Here is a 15,920-nt window from a genome sequence, read left to right on the forward strand (position 1 = left end):
AATGAAACAATAAAAATTATGAAAGAAAAATGGCTTTATCAGTAATTAACTGTATGGACTCCTCTGGGCTTCCATCCTCAGTTTCTTCATCTATAAAATAAGTTTGGAGGAGAGGATCTATAAAATGCATTCCAGCTAGGAGAGTCTCTATGGCTACCACAGGGATTTGATCCTTGATAAACCCTTCACAAATTCTACTAATTGACCATTCACTTTGAAGCTGAAAAACCATACGTACTCTTCTGTGATCTTATTTTCCTTAAAGGAAAAAGAAAAGAATAAATAAAAACATCATTAATAAAAGAGTTTACGAAGTATTTGTTAATCAATGAAGAAACAATGAAAAAACTGAAAACTAGAAAAAATAGTAATTTTCTCTGAATCCAGCTAACATTATGAGTACTTATAATATGGTGTATGGATATTATATCCATCAATAATAACAGCAACAACAAGGACAAAGCAAATTTAGAATCGTTCTTTGTTTTCTTTGTAAAAGAAATAAAATATTAGGTGTGGGACTATAAAGGCATAGCCTATGTAAGTGGCTAATGGAATAAGGAGTTCTGGAAATCCATGAGAAGATTTCAAAGAGAACATTTAAGAATTGCGTGCAAAGCAGAGCTTATGAAATCAGTGGAAATGCTAAACTGATTCAATTCTAAAGACGTAATCCTGGAACCACAGGAGTAATTGTTGAACGTTATTGCTTTAGCCTACAAACAATATCGCAAGAGGAAGTGGACATTTTCCATAACTTCACAATATTGTAGTCATTTCTGGAAATCAAAGATCTTAGAAATATGAGTAGAGCTAAAGAAATATAGTTGTTGATAGTTGTGGTTGAGCTGGGTCCAACTCATGGCGACTCCACGTACAATAGAAGGAAATGTTGCCTGGTTCTGTACCATATTCACAGTTGTTTATATGCTCAAGTCCATTGTTGTAGCCACCGTGTATTTTGAATGTCTTACAACCTTTCCAGTACTGTATCAGACAATACTCTGTTGTGATCCATAGGGTTTTCATTGGCTGATTTTGGGAAATGGATAATAATCAGGCCTTTCTTCCTAGTCTGTCTTAGTCTGGAATCTCCACTGAAACCTGTCTACCATATGTGACCTTGCTGGTATTTGAAACACTGGTGGCTTAGCTTCCAGCATTATAGCAACATCTAAGCCACCACAGTATGACAAACGGGCAGACACATGGTAGAAAGAAATATACAGAGAGGTAATATATCAAAGATCATTAAGATGGTGCAGGACTGGGCAACATTTCATTCTGTTATAAATAAGGGCACCATAAGCTGGAGACAACTTGACAGCAACTAACAACAACAATAACATGATGAAACCCTGGAGCGGATGAGGAAAGAAGGAGTGGAAAGAACTAAATGTATAGATCCTAGGAAAGCAATAAGTCAAGAAAGAGGGAAAAATTGTCGAGGACTATCAGAATATTAACAGCAATTAAAATAAAAAATATTGGCAGGCACATAAAAGAAAGAAAAAAGTTAAATTAACATTAGGGAAATTCAGCTTGATGCCTGGTATATTAGATTACAATAAAGTTCACTCTAATTAAAAATTCATGAATTAGGTAAGTCTCTCTGGGATGTACCCTGATATGGGAATTTAAGGATCGCTTAGTTTTTGTTTTGTCTTATTTTTTATTTCCTCAGATAAAAAGTACAGACAAATTCAAGGTAGATTTAAAGAACTGGATTAGGTCTCAAAATATTATCTGGCCAGTCACCACAGCAAACTGTCCAAAACAACCTGATTTTACAGCAAGACTATTTTTCTCAGAGTTCTGAGGACAGAGAGTCTGTAGCTTTCTTTGGTAAACTATTCCAATGTCAAATGATCTCCACTGTCAATTATCTTCATTTCTCACCAGACTTGCTTACATTACATGTTAAAACAGAATCTTAGTCAATCTTTCTTGTATTCTCAGGTGAAGGAGGCTGAATATCCCTTAAACTTCTCTTGACAACTCAGTCTTCTCAAAGCCTATCTGTTATCATCCTCTGAGGGAGAGCAGCCTGTGCTGTTTTGCAATTGTTCTGTCTCTGCTCTGATTTCTGGCATCAGCTTTTTCTCCTGTTGGCAACTGTCTTAGTTTCCTATCCTGCCGTAGCAAATTACCACAAACTTAGTGGCTTAAAACAACACAAATTTATTATCTTACAACTCTGGAGGTCAGAAACCAGAAATGGGTCTCATTGGGCTAAAATCAAAGCATTTTCGTTATGTTGCGCAACCATCGCCACTAATTCCAGAATATTTCCATCCCCTTAAAAGAAACCCTTTATCTATTAGCAGTTAGTACCAATTAGCATGTTCTCTTTTGTGTCTGGCTTCTTTTGCTCAATCTTATGCTTGTGAGATCTGTATGTTTTGTTCAGTACCCAACATGTGCTTGTCGACAAGCCTAAAGGTTGGCTGTTTGAACCCACCTGCAGCACCATGGAAGAAAGGCCTGGCGATCTGCTTCAGTAAAGATTATAGCCAAGAAAACTCTGTTTAGCAGTTCTACTTTGTAACACATGAGATTGCCATGAGTTGGAATTGACTCAATGGCAATGTGTTTGGTTTTTGGTGAGGAGTACACTACAGGTTTTTCTAATTAGTTTTGGTTCCATACCCTAGCCTAGTGATTTTCAATGCTGGTTGAACACAAGTATTAAAAAACACTGGAAGTGTTAAAAAGCACTGATGCATAGAATTCACCACAGATAAATAAATGACAATCAGGGAGTGTGGTAGGGATAGGCGGGGCATTAGTAGTTTTAAAAGTTCTCCAGGTGATTCTGCTGTATACCCAGGGTTAAGAACTACAGTAGACCAACAAAACCAATGTGTCTTAGACCAAACTGATCAGAATGAGATTTACCTGATCAGAAGAAGACTCTAACTAATAATACAGATTCTCTTGTGCTCTCAAACATACTGAATTAGAATCTTGAGGCAATAGCTCTGGGAATCTGCATTTTGACAAGTGCCCCATGCGATTCTTATAAGGCAGTTTCAGAAATAATGCAAGCAGCCAGCAACTCTTGGTAAGGAAACAAATGACTTCAACAACAGAAGTTTCCATTGCTTTCAAACAAGAAAAATGCTAGTTAAAAAAAATTGGAATACATTAAAAAGAGATCATTTTAATGTATAACGTAATTAGAAAGATCAGGGAAAGATATATTACACCTGGTTTGTTTCTTTTAATTTGAGGTCTTGTCGAAAGTGGAAACCTATTGGGAAAGTAACCTTTTCCACCTCATACTCTGAGGTTAACACAGGAAACTGCCTACTTTTTTTTAGACATCAAACCAATGTTGTCAACAGGCTGTGAAATTCCCAATTTGCTTTCATTCATAGTGAACAGTATGCAAAGAACCTTCTTCTCATTACCAGTTAAACACACTGGGAAATTTTAAAAATGCAATTGCCAAGGAAAATAGCAAAATAAGTGGAAAGGGGGAAAAAAATCAGAAAAGATACCTTAAAATAATCTGAAATGAGGCTTTGTTACATATTGTAGTTTTACAGTAAAAACTTGACATATTGATAAGTAAGAACATTTTTTAGAAGTTAGAATTGGCATCCTGCATTTGGAATGTATTCCTACTGTTTGCTCCCATTGGAGATAATTTATATATATACCCTGGAGCAAAGATGGTGCTTTGTATAGTACTTTCTACATTTTCAGTTCTTATTCATGTGTCATTCACTTTATCAAAGAGTATCTTCAGTTATTGAAGTGTTATTTTGATCTATTGCATGATTGTTGGACACTCACAAAAAACTAGGTTTTATTTAGTACATTGTTGTTGTTTTTTTTTTGTTGTTAGTTGCTGTCAAGTTGGTTTCAACTTACGGAAACTTTATGTGTAACAGAATGAAACATTGCCTGGTCCTGTGCCATCCTCACAGTCTTTGGTATGTTTGAGCCCACTGTTGCAGCCAATGTGTTAATTCATCTCATGAAGGGTTTCTGTCATTTTCACTAACCTTCCGTTTTACCAAACATGATGTCCTTTTCTAACAATTTGTCTTTCCTGATGACATGTCCAAAGTAAGCAAGAGGAACTCTCATTATCCTCACTTCTAAAGAGCATTGTGGGTGTACTTCCTCCAAGACACTTTTTTGTTCTTTTAGTAGTCCATGATAGACTCAGTGTTCTTTGCCAACACCACATTTAGTACATTAGCTCAATACATTAGATGGTGGTCTGAACACACACACTTTTTATTTTGGAATAAACTTTTTATTTAGAATAGTTTTAGATTTAGTGAAACCTTTTGAAGATGGTACAGAGAATTCCCAAATACCTTCACACCTAGTTTTCCTTATTATTAACATCTTAAATTAGTATGGTACATTTGTCACAGTTACTGAACCAGTATTAATACTAGCTCAATAGCCAAAGTATTAACCCAGGCCTATACTTTTACTCAAAGAGCCCTGGTGGTGCAGTGGTTAAACACGCAGCTGCTAACTGAAAGGTCTGCAGTTTGAACCCACCAGCCACTCTGAGAGAAAGATGTGGCAGCCTGCTTCTGTAAAGATTTAAAGCCTTGGAAACCCAGTGAGGCAGTTCTACTTTGTCTCATAGGGTTGCTATGAGTCGGAATCAACTCAATGGCAATAAGTTTGGCTTGTTATACTTTATTTAGGTTCCCCTAGTTTTTACCAAATATCCTTTATCTATTCCAGGATCCCATCCAAGATACCATATTACATTTAGTTGTCATGTCTCCTTAGGCTCCCTTGTTTTTGATGACCTTGACAGTTTTGAACAGTATTGGTCAAGTATCTTGTACACACAGTAATAAACTTTTAAAGATACCTAATTTATTCCTAGATTCAATTATGCATAAGAAAGTTTTGACTTAAAGCAATTGTAAAAGAAAAAAAAAATGTTTTGGAGATGGTTCAAAGTATTAGAGTCAAGTCAAATAGACTTGAACAATTGGTCTTAGTGTCTACAGAGATATAGTACAAGATAGAATAGTCATAAATAGTAGAATTATCATTTCATAAAATTGGAACTTAAACAATTTTACAAATTGACAAGGAATTGAAATTATTTACATTCTTCCAAGTTTCAATCCTTGTTGTTTATACACAGTCATAAAGTTAGTATTATCTTGGGTTCTTTTTTTTAATTTATCACTATTCATCTGACACCATTGCTGGTTCAGTGTTCGACTTCTCACCTTCCATGTGGGACACCCAGCTTAGATTCCCAGCCAAGGCACCGCATGAGCAGCTACAACTCACTTGTCGGTGGAGGCCTTGCGTGTTGCTATGATGCTGGAGAGGTTTCAGTGGAACTTCCAGACTAAGACAGGCTAAGGAGAAAGGCCTAGCAAGCTACTTCTGAAAATCAGCCAGTGAAAACCCTACGGGTCACATTTGTTCAATCACAACTGATCATGGAGAGGCCAAGAGTTGGAGGCCAACTCCACAGCAGCTAACAAAACAACAGCACTATTTATAAACATTTTTATGTGTTGAAGTAATACACATATTGGACATTTTAAAAGCTATACTCATTCCACCCTCTTACATTTGTTTCAGTACTCCCCATTGTGGAATATTTGGACTGTTTCCATTTTAAAAATTATATTACTACTAGCATTTTTGTACTAGAACAATTTAAAGCTAAATCGATTTGCATTTTCTTCAGCGACGTATTTAGATAATATGCGTTTTCACATGCTTACCAACACTGTTTTTCACGTATCTTCCATGCTAACCGTGTAATGATGCTTTAGAGATGCTGTGCTGTATACTTGTTTATAGGAAAAAAAGTGCATTTTTCCATGTTTTCTTGTGTAAACTATTATTTTTAAATAAAATTTAAATGCCAATCTTACAGATGAAATTAGGTGAAGAAAATCGTATTTACTAGTATGCCTGTTAGGTAGGGGGAGCTGTCTTTTTCGGAAAATGGGAGCTGTGAGGGAACCTGAAGAACAGCTTTTCTTGAGACAAAGGATGATTTTATTTATTAAATAAGGGAGAGGAAAGAGAACTGTTGCTGTCAAGTCGATTCCCACTCGTAGTGACCCTAGAGGACAGAGTAGAACTGCCCCATAGAGTTTCCAAGGAGCACCGGGTGGATTTGAACTGCCGATCTCTATGGCTAGCAGCAGTAGCACTTAACCACTATGCCACCAGGGTTTCCAAAGGGAAAAGAAGGCAGACGAAAACCAAGAGAGGAGGATGTAATGAAGATAGAGCGAAAGGCCAGCATTCCACATTTTACCCTCTGCTCCCTCTGTAACTCATTCAAGTCTTTAATAAATTACCTTTAAAAAACCCTGAGGAGCTTGATGAGAAAGGATGGGTTAGATGTACACGCTAAGATTGGAGAAGTGGAGGGTGGTGGGAGTGTATGTGCACGTGTGCATACGTATGTGTGTGCGTGCACTCGTATGTGCGTGCGTGCGTGTGCTTTGGGGGGCACAATAAAATTCTGACAAGGGCTTTTGAATGTTGGAATTACTGGATTCGAGGTTTAGATCAGGTTAAACTTGAACTCAGGGAAACTCCAGCTGATGCCTGGATTTTATGTATTCAAAATAGTAAGCTCTTTATAGTTTGTCACGTTTAGTTCTTCCCTTCATTTGAAAATGTTATTCTTGTAGTGTGGAAATAGGTCTCTCTTGTATTCAATAACTTTTTTTTTTTTTAATAGCTGCTGATTTATCTCCCCATCACAAAAGGGATACATATATTATTCTGGTTTCTTTGAGTTTTACATTTATATTCTGCTTTTTTTTTTTTTTTGCAGATTTATGTTTTATATTCTAATTTTGAACCCCTTATAAATTACTGACATGACTCCAATGCCACGGATCTAAATTAATTCATTGGGAAAAGAAAGTCATTTCATTCTCTATTGAATTACTTCTGGTTTGCAGTAAGTTTTATAATGGTTTGAATTTATCATTGACAGTTTTTGAAAGTCTGATGTTCTAAACATTAACATTTTAAATAAATTCTGAAGTCTATTTCTATCATTATAATCTTTTAAGAAGCAATTATTTGACCTTCTCCCCCTTTTAAATGAATTTCACTCTCACTTCAAATCTGTCAGGGATTTAAGCTGGTAACAAGAACCACAGAATTTAGAGCTGGAAGATGTAATAGGGATGATCTTGTTCAACTCTGTGATTTAAAGGTGAGATAACAGAGGTCAAGAGAACTGGAATAACTTTCCCAAGCCACAGTTAGTTAATAGCAGAGCTGGGGATCTGACCCAGTCTCAGCTGATTATCTCAGAACCTACAATAAAAAAAAAAAAGAAAAAAAGGAACTGCTCAAAGAGTTTCTTTAAATACCCTTACTTAGATTTATGCTAACCCACACTAAAATAATCTCAACTTCCATTTTGTGGACCTTCACAGGCAGGTCAAAATTTTAAAAGAGCATTGAAGTGGAAGTTTGCCACCTACAGGTCAAAAGAAAGCAGACATCTTCAAGGTTTTACAGAGCAAAGGTTTGGTGGTATAGTGGTTAGATATGGCTGCTAACCAAAAGGTCAGCAGTTTGAATCTACCAGCTGCTTCTTGGAAACTCTATGGGGAAGTCCTACCCTGTCCGGTAGGGTCACTATGAGTTGGAATCGACTGGATGGTAATGGATTTGGTTTTTGGTATGAAGCAAAAGTGTGTTTGAGAACACTTCTTCGGGAGAGTAGCTCTCAATATAATAGAGGAAGACTTTTATAATGGAGTTGTTGCCTTTGCTCTGGCATTGTATGTGTGATAGGATTCTACCGCGCTCTTTTTTCAATATATATGGTGCTGTAGTGGTAGAAAAAATAACGCAGAACACTGAACAGTATGAATCTATCATTAGAAAGGCATGAAAATGCTTCTTAGAAGTGAGAGCATGATACTTCTCATTCTGCTGGTATTTCCTCCTCGTTGCTAAGAAATATTTGAGCAAGCCATGAAAACCTATAGTGATGTTGGGACAACTGGATAACCATTTGGAAAGGTTCATATCATCTACAAAAATAAATTCCAGATGGATTAAATATTAAAATATGAATAAGACCATAACGGTACTAGGCTTCTGTAGCAAAATTTTGGTGCTGGGAAAACCTTTCTAAACATCACACAGAAGGAAGAAAAATCAAAAGAACATATAGACATTTTACATATATTTAAAAAAGGAAATGCACTTCTTTTATCACTAATAATCAAAGAAAGGTTAATTAAAATGAGAGAGATTGGTCAAATAAAATTTTAATGATAATATCCTGTGTCAGCAAGGGTTAGGGAAATGGTACTTGCATTTGTAGAGCCTTCTGGGAGAATAATTTGACAAAAATACATTTTAAAAAAGTTTTAAAAATGTCCACTTAACTGTTGACCTAGTATCCACTTCTAAGAATTTATCCAAAGGAAATAATCATGAACAAAAGATTGGGCTACAAACACGTTTATAATAGCCTTGTTTATAATACCTCCCAAACTGGAACTGACCTAAATATCCAATAGGATATGGGCCAAATTATAGTAGGTTAATGTGCTGGAATTATTTTACTGAACTCTATTTAATGATATTGGGGAAACGTTCTTAATATACTACTTGACAGAAATAGATTATATGGCAGTGTGTGTTTAGTATGACCCCACTTTTGAATTGCAAAAAAAAAAAAAAAAAATACATCTATATCCACACACACAAAAGGGGCCTTGAAAAGCTATACCCCAAATATTAATAATGGCTACCTTAATGTTCTTGAGGAATAATGGAAAGAGTTAAAGGATGACTGTGTTCAAAAATCCTAAATGAAAATGTGAATAGGGGAAGAGGAAAAGGCAATTCATAGTTAATTGTGTTTGGCAGAGAAAATATAAGAAGAATGGGACCTGCCTATGAGGAGGTAAGTAAAAGTAGTTAGGAAGAATGGAGGTGGCGGAACATGAAATAAAATTGGTCAAGGATAAAATCAGTTGCAAAATAAAAGTTTGTACAACATAATCTAGGGGCCTGGAAGTTAAGCCACAAGTAGCTCAGGCAATTTGGCATGTCTGCTGCTTGCAAAGTGTGGATTTTGTTATCCCAGAGGTCAATCTAAAACAGTTAATAAATTCTCTAGTCTACATAAAGACTGAAGCTGTCTAAGAGCTCCACAATAACATTTTACTAAGTGGTCACAGATGAAGTCACTTAAAAATAGCCAAGAAATAAGTTTTGTAGAAATAGCTCGTTGAAAAGTATTTCAAAGCTTTTGAGGAGATTTTAATAAATTTTTTTATTTATAGAAGTCAGAGCTAACCAGAATTCATTTGATTTTCACTTTTTATTGAATATCTGCTCCTAGATTACTTTCTACTCTATCAAAACAGACTTCATATCCTGCCACATACAATAGTTCTTTGTGTACAGATTAACTTCAGGCAAGTGGTCTTCAAAATTTTTGATCATGTACCCCCTGTATGCATATTTATTTATTTATAAATATATATACTAACAAACTAACATGATATGTAAATTACATAACATAAATAAAAAAATAAATTACAGAATGTAATAAAAATAAACAGAAGTAAAAATTCTAATACATCCCTCCTGTACCCCAATAAGAAGCCCCTGTGGTGTAGTGGTTAAGTGCTTGGCTGCTAACTGAAATGTCAGTAGCTCGAACTTACCAGCTGCTCTGTGGGAGAAAAGGCCTGGTGATTTGCTCACATAAAGATTATAGCCTAGGAAACCATATGGGGCAGTTCTACTCTGTCCTACACGGTTGCTGTGAGCCGACAGCACACAACAACAGTAGACTTCCTTGTTGTGCACCCACCTCTGTTCAGAGACCACTGGCTTCTGGAGTCCCAGTGACAGAATGTACTTCTTGCTAGATGTGTACCTTGGGCATGATATTTAACCTCTGTTCCTCCATCTATCTGTAAAATGCAGATCATAACAGAGCCTACCTACAGAACTGTTGTGAGGAGAAGGTGCTCCCCATAATGCCTGACATGAAGAAGTCCCTGTAATGGTAGCTGTGGTTGGTACTTTGTATGGAGCAATCCATTCCTTAGATGATTGCTGAGTTAAAGCTAGATAACTGAAATTTAAGGAATTCTAGTTGTTTCATATAACACATGAAGATATATAATATTTCCTTATTCTTTCTTGTCTCTGTGTCCTTTTCCTACGCTGTCTGCCCCAGCCTGGCGAAAACTGCATGGTTTTTCAGATTTTTGCAAACGTACAACTGTATATCCCTCCTGAGCATGCTGCTCCGGTTTCTCCAGGGAAGGATAGCAACTACTTTGTAATAAAATGATCTCTCCTCATATTCTACTTCCGCTTCAGCAGTAATTACTAATCCTGGTTGTACATTATAATCCTTTGGAAAGCTTTAAAAAATACAGACGCTTGGGTCCCAATCCCAGAGCTTCTGATTTGTCTAGAAGCTTCCCAGGTGACATTAAAGTACAACTAGGGCTTTTTTTTTAGGGCTTGAGAGCCACTGAGCAAGAGACAAAAGCAACCCTTTCTGTCAGTGGTTTTGAACTCTGCCATTTATTACAATCACTTGGGGAGCTTTAAAAAAAAATACCAAGCATAGCACGCTGACCTCAGACTAATTAAATTAGTGCCTGTGGATGTGGTCAGGGCATAAGTAGTTCTTAAAAGCTCTCTAGGTGATTCTTATGTGCAAGCAGGGTTGCAAACTACTGCTCTATGTAAACAAAACACTAAAGCAAAGTAGGTGCCAATCACAATAAGAACCTGACAGCAAGTTTTGCCGACACATGCATAATTCAAGGGAGCCTCGCTGAAGGGTGGTATGGTATATTATCACCTGTTTCTGACTCAGCAACCCATGTGGGAAAGAGTAGAACTGCTACTCGATGGAAGTGGCGCGCAGGAGGCCAGTAACGCTTTTAAAGGGTAAATTGCCGTATCAAATGTACTATTACTCTTTGCCATTATTTTCCTCAACTGATGGGTTCTTCTCTGCTCCAACCAGCTTGGGAAGTAAAACACATCTTCCCTAGCACTTCCCTTTCCTGTTGCTCTATCTCCCAAGTAGGGGGACAAGCCCTTTTTGTTCATGGGGCATCATTTCTAAACACCATAAAGAGGGAAATGCGGAGAACAAAGGAGAATCACTAAAAAAGCTAGACAAAAGCTTTTGAAAAGCCAGAAAGAAAAACAAAACAAAAGCTAGAAAACTATGAAAGTAACAGAAATTTCACAAAATTGTTTATAACAACATTCCAAAAGTTTAATTACTTCCCTAGATACTTACATGATCATTATTTATTGAGTTAGGTTATCATATATATCATTTAAACCTCAAAGCTGTCTTAAGAGGTTTTTTTTTTTTAATTTACAGATAAGGAAATGATTAAGAGAGGTTAAATGACTTGCCCACATTCACACAGGGGCAAAAGCAGAATTTGAATGAAGGTCCCCTAATTTCAAGTCCAATACTTATGTGACTGAATTACAAGTGCGTTTAAAAGCTGCTAACCTTTCTGTCATCATTATTTTATCATTGAAGGGAAAACCTTTAGTTGGTCCATAGGAAACTATAATCAATTGCTCTCAAAACCCAGATAAGGTTAAGCCCTGAGGGTTAAACAGACATCATGAAGTGAGCAAACGTAGCTAGATGATGTCGCTTTAAGGGAGAAGATGTCTCCTAAATCAGAGCAATGAGTTATTGTTCAAGGGGGCTACTAGATGTAGCTTTCATAGGGCAAGTCTGAAATATGAGTGGTTAAAAAGAAAGCAATGTTCAATGACCTTAACATCTGAATAAAGAGTATGTCAACAGAAGAAGTGCGCAAGGAGCTCTATTTCTGGTTAGTGGTGGCTCTCCAACATTGTCCTGAAAAGAAAGTGTCTGACTACCGCCCTATGTCCCTTGGCTTCAACCCCAGCCTCAACAAGCACTCTTCTTAGCTTTCCCACAGAGGAGAAGAACATTCTTAACTCAGTTCATATGTGTACTCTGGTTACATTGGTAGTGATGTTACAAGTATAAATAAGAAATTACCATCTTTGTTTACACAATAATTTCCTGTGAGTTTGGTTGGTATGAGTTAGTTCCCTAATGATTATTACCTCCTGGTATCTTTTTATTATTATTATTATGCTTTAAGTGAAAGTTTACAGCTCGTTAGTTTCTGATACAAAAATTTATACACACATTGTTATGTGGCCCTAGTTGCTGTCCCTATAGTATGACAGCACACTCTTCCTTTCCACCCTGTATTTCCTGTGTCCATTCAACCAGCTCCTGTCCCTTTCTGCCTTCTCTTCTCACCTCCAGACCAGAGCTGCCAATTTAATCTCACTTGTCTACTTGAGCTAAGAAGCACACTCTTCGTGAGTATCATTTTATGTCTTATAGTCCTGTCTAATCTTTGTCTGAAGAGTTGGCTTTGGGAATAGTTTTAGTTTCGGGCTAACAAAGAGTCTCGGGGCATGTCTTCCTGGGTCCCTCCAGCCTCAGCCAGGCCATTAAGTGTGGCCTTTTTACTCCCTGCACCCCATTCCTCTCCTGCTCTGTCAGGGACTCTACATTGTGTTCCCTGCCCAGGTGGTCATTGTTGGTAGCTGGGCGCCATCTAGTTCTTCTGGTCTCAGGCTGATGGAATCTCTTGTTTATGTGGCTTTTTCTGTCTCTTGGACTCATATTTTCCTTTTTTCTTTGGTGTTCTTCATTCTCCTTTGCTGCAAGTGGATTGGGACCAACTGATGCATCTCAGATGGCTGCTTGCCATCTTTCAAGACCCTACATGCTGCTCACCAAAGTGGGATACAGGACATTTTCTTAATAAACTTTGTTATGCCAACTGACCTAGATGTCCCCTGAAATAATGGTCCTCAAACCCCCACCCCTGGTACTCTGTCCCTGTAAGTGTTTGGTTGTATTCAGGAAACTTCTCAACTTTTGGTTTAGTCCAGTCGTGCTGACTTCCCCTGTATTGTGTGTTGTCCTTCCCTTCACCTAAGAATTCTTGTCTACTATCTAGTTAGTGAATACACATCCAGTTATCTTGACAGTTTCCGGGCCTGCAAAGTTTTTGACCGTGGAAACCCTGCCATGGTGTGACTCCACTAGGTACTGTGCCCTGGACTCCTCTGATCCATCACTGTCTTCCCCCTCCCGCAGGCCTTTTAGAGTAGAACAAAGACAAGAGCCCAGAACTGCCTCTAAGCTTAAATAGTTAATGGCTTTGAAAAGTTCCAGAGGAGTAACTCTGTTAGATCGTCCCCTGCTTTATATAGGAAAGTTATCCTTTGTAAAGTTTGGCCCTTAGAAAAAGGGTACAACGCAGATCTCTATTATGGAATTTTAAGAGTTTGTGAGAGAGGAGATTCCCTCTACTAGGTTCCTGGGAACGAAATGAAACTTACTATGCTGCCTAGCAAAATAGACATTTGCAGCAGTAGTGATTTGCTCTTGTGTTACTTGTAATTTAGTCTGAAGTGTTTCTGTCTTTTGTCTTCTCTGCCAGCCCCAATTCTTCTCTGAGGTGCTTCAATGCTTATTTCATAACTTGTTTTTGTTGCCTTCTAATTTCTGAGATCTCCATTTCTAATTTGTGCTGTTCTTTCAAAAACTCCAATGTAAATTATTTCTTTTAACTCATTTTAAGATATTTTCATTTGCTTTGTGGCTTCATTTTTCTTTTTTATGGCGCATTCTTACTGTCTGTTGGAATATTCATTGGTCAATTTTAATCTTTTCTCTTTTACTAAGGTCATTTGAGATTAACTGATACTTTTTCCCTCATGTTCAAACTACATGGGTTCTCGTGGATTATAGTAGGGAGACGCCTGTTGAGGGGATGGAAATGGGTCAGGTTCAGTTTCTTGGTTTCATGGCTCCAGCGTTCTCTCCTACTATTAATGAAGGACTTAAAATATAACCTTTTTGTGTAGCCCATTTGTGCTTGTCAAAGCTAAAATACGTGTGGTTAAAACCTGTTGCCGAGTTTGACTCATGGAGACTCCACATCTATCAGAGTAGAACTGTGGTCCATAGGGTTTTCAGTGGTTGATTTTTCTGAAGGAGATCATCAGACCTTTCACCCCCGGTGCCTCTGGGTGGACTTCAACCTCCAGCCTTTCAGTTAGCACCCAAGTGAGTTAACCATTTGCATTACCCAGAGTTAGAGATTTTCAACCTCCAGCTGTTTCCTAGAGCTCTATAGATTTGCCTTCAAGGATATATTTAATTTCTACAATCTTATTCTTTGAAATCTTATTCCTCTGGGTCTCCCCCTACCCCAACATAATAAAAAATAGTTTGACCATTTCCAATCTAAATCTCTCTTCTCCCTTACCTCAGTGTTCCTGCTCTGCTCTATTTTACTTGTCTCCAATGTTTTTTTCCTCCCTCAGTACTTCTGGAAGAAAGCATGTGCTGAATATTTTTGTGATTCTTCAGAGCTTAGATCATCACCCATACCCATTGCCGTCGAAGCGATTCCAACTCATAGCTACCCTAAAGGACAGAAGACTGTCCTTTAACGCAGATTGTTTTGTGACATTGGTTACCAACCCCATGACATGTCAACACTCTCCCTTCTCAACGTTGGAGTCCCTATTGCAGCTGTCCTGTGCCTCCTACCTTCTAGTCCTTGCCGCTGGGTTGATGTGTCCCTTCAGTTTCGTTTTGTTTTATGGACCTGTCTAATCTTTGGCTGAAGGGTGAACCTCAGGAGTGACTTCACTATTTGAACTAAAAGAGTGTCGGGGGTGATTATCACTTTTTGAAGAGCTGGTTAACCCCAGGCACAAGTGGAATCACTTATCTTTGCGAAAACAGGTTTCTCTTTGGTTGGGGCAATCTAAATGTAGGATAACTGCAAACTTCTTTGTAGTCTACAATATTAAAAAGGCAGGTCAGTTTCACAAAGATGTCAACACTGCTCTGGCCTTGTGGGAAATGTATACCAGCTTGTAGATAAGGTTTCCTGGAAAACACACTTAGATGAATCAAGTTTACTCCAAGGGCCACCCTCAATTTATAGGAAGGACAGATCAGTTCTTGGAATAGTTAAAACTTGGAGGTATTTCTTGTGATTATAAGAATGGGAAAAATAGTTGATAAATCAAAAAATACAAAGTTCTTAAAAATCTGAGAACAAAACACATAGTCAAAATCTACATTAAAGTGAGACTTCTAGTTTGAAAGGAAAATATTTATTATAAGGTGTCATTAAATATTTAGCATTCGTAAATATGCAAACATCGACATTATAAAAAATTTTATAAATTAAGCTGAGCATCTGAGTTCATTATTAGTGGTTCTCATCATCTTTATAATATTTTAACAAAAACTAAGATTTAACAGTACACAGAGGAAGAATAAAAGCATCAGTACCAAAACAGGTAAAATAATACACTTTATTTTTAAAAAATAGTTTAAAACACTCAACATTTTTGTTATCCTAACTTGAAACAAAGGTAGTATACATAACTGGAATGAATACACATCCAAGGTTTTCATGTGATCACATTTAAGAGAATCACCAAACCCAAAAAACAAAAATTCATCTATTTAGAATAATACAAATATTCTTTTACTATTCTGAAGCATGAGGAGAACCAAGTTACATTTTCTGACTCATTTAAATTAGCCCTATAAGTAAAACCTATTCTTTTTTTTTTTTTTTTTTTTGGTTGTTGCTGCTGTTATTGTTACATTACAGAAAAAAATTTTCATTCCATAATTAATGCTTACAAATACAGGCTTTGGAAACAGATAAAATCTTGGTTCAAAGTTCCTTAGCTGTGAGGCCTTGGGCAAGTTTTATAGATGAGGAGAATGGAAGTTGTAACAATTGAGATATTATATGTAATGAATTTAGAACAGTGCCTGGAACCGGGCAGGTAATCAATAACTTAGTTAATACTAT

At 37.1% G+C, this 15,920-nt stretch overlaps 1 protein-coding gene across 1 annotated transcript in view; it reads left to right on the plus strand.

The window, feature by feature from the left end:
• LOC100656962 (centrin-4) overlaps window positions 1-15,920 on the plus strand; it is an 88,316-nt gene that overhangs the window by 52,162 nt on the left and 20,234 nt on the right. The gene's annotated exons all lie outside the window — the stretch shown is intronic.

This window comes from Loxodonta africana, chromosome 5 (genome assembly GCF_030014295.1).
Source record: "Loxodonta africana isolate mLoxAfr1 chromosome 5, mLoxAfr1.hap2, whole genome shotgun sequence".
NCBI lineage: Eukaryota > Metazoa > Chordata > Mammalia > Proboscidea > Elephantidae > Loxodonta > Loxodonta africana.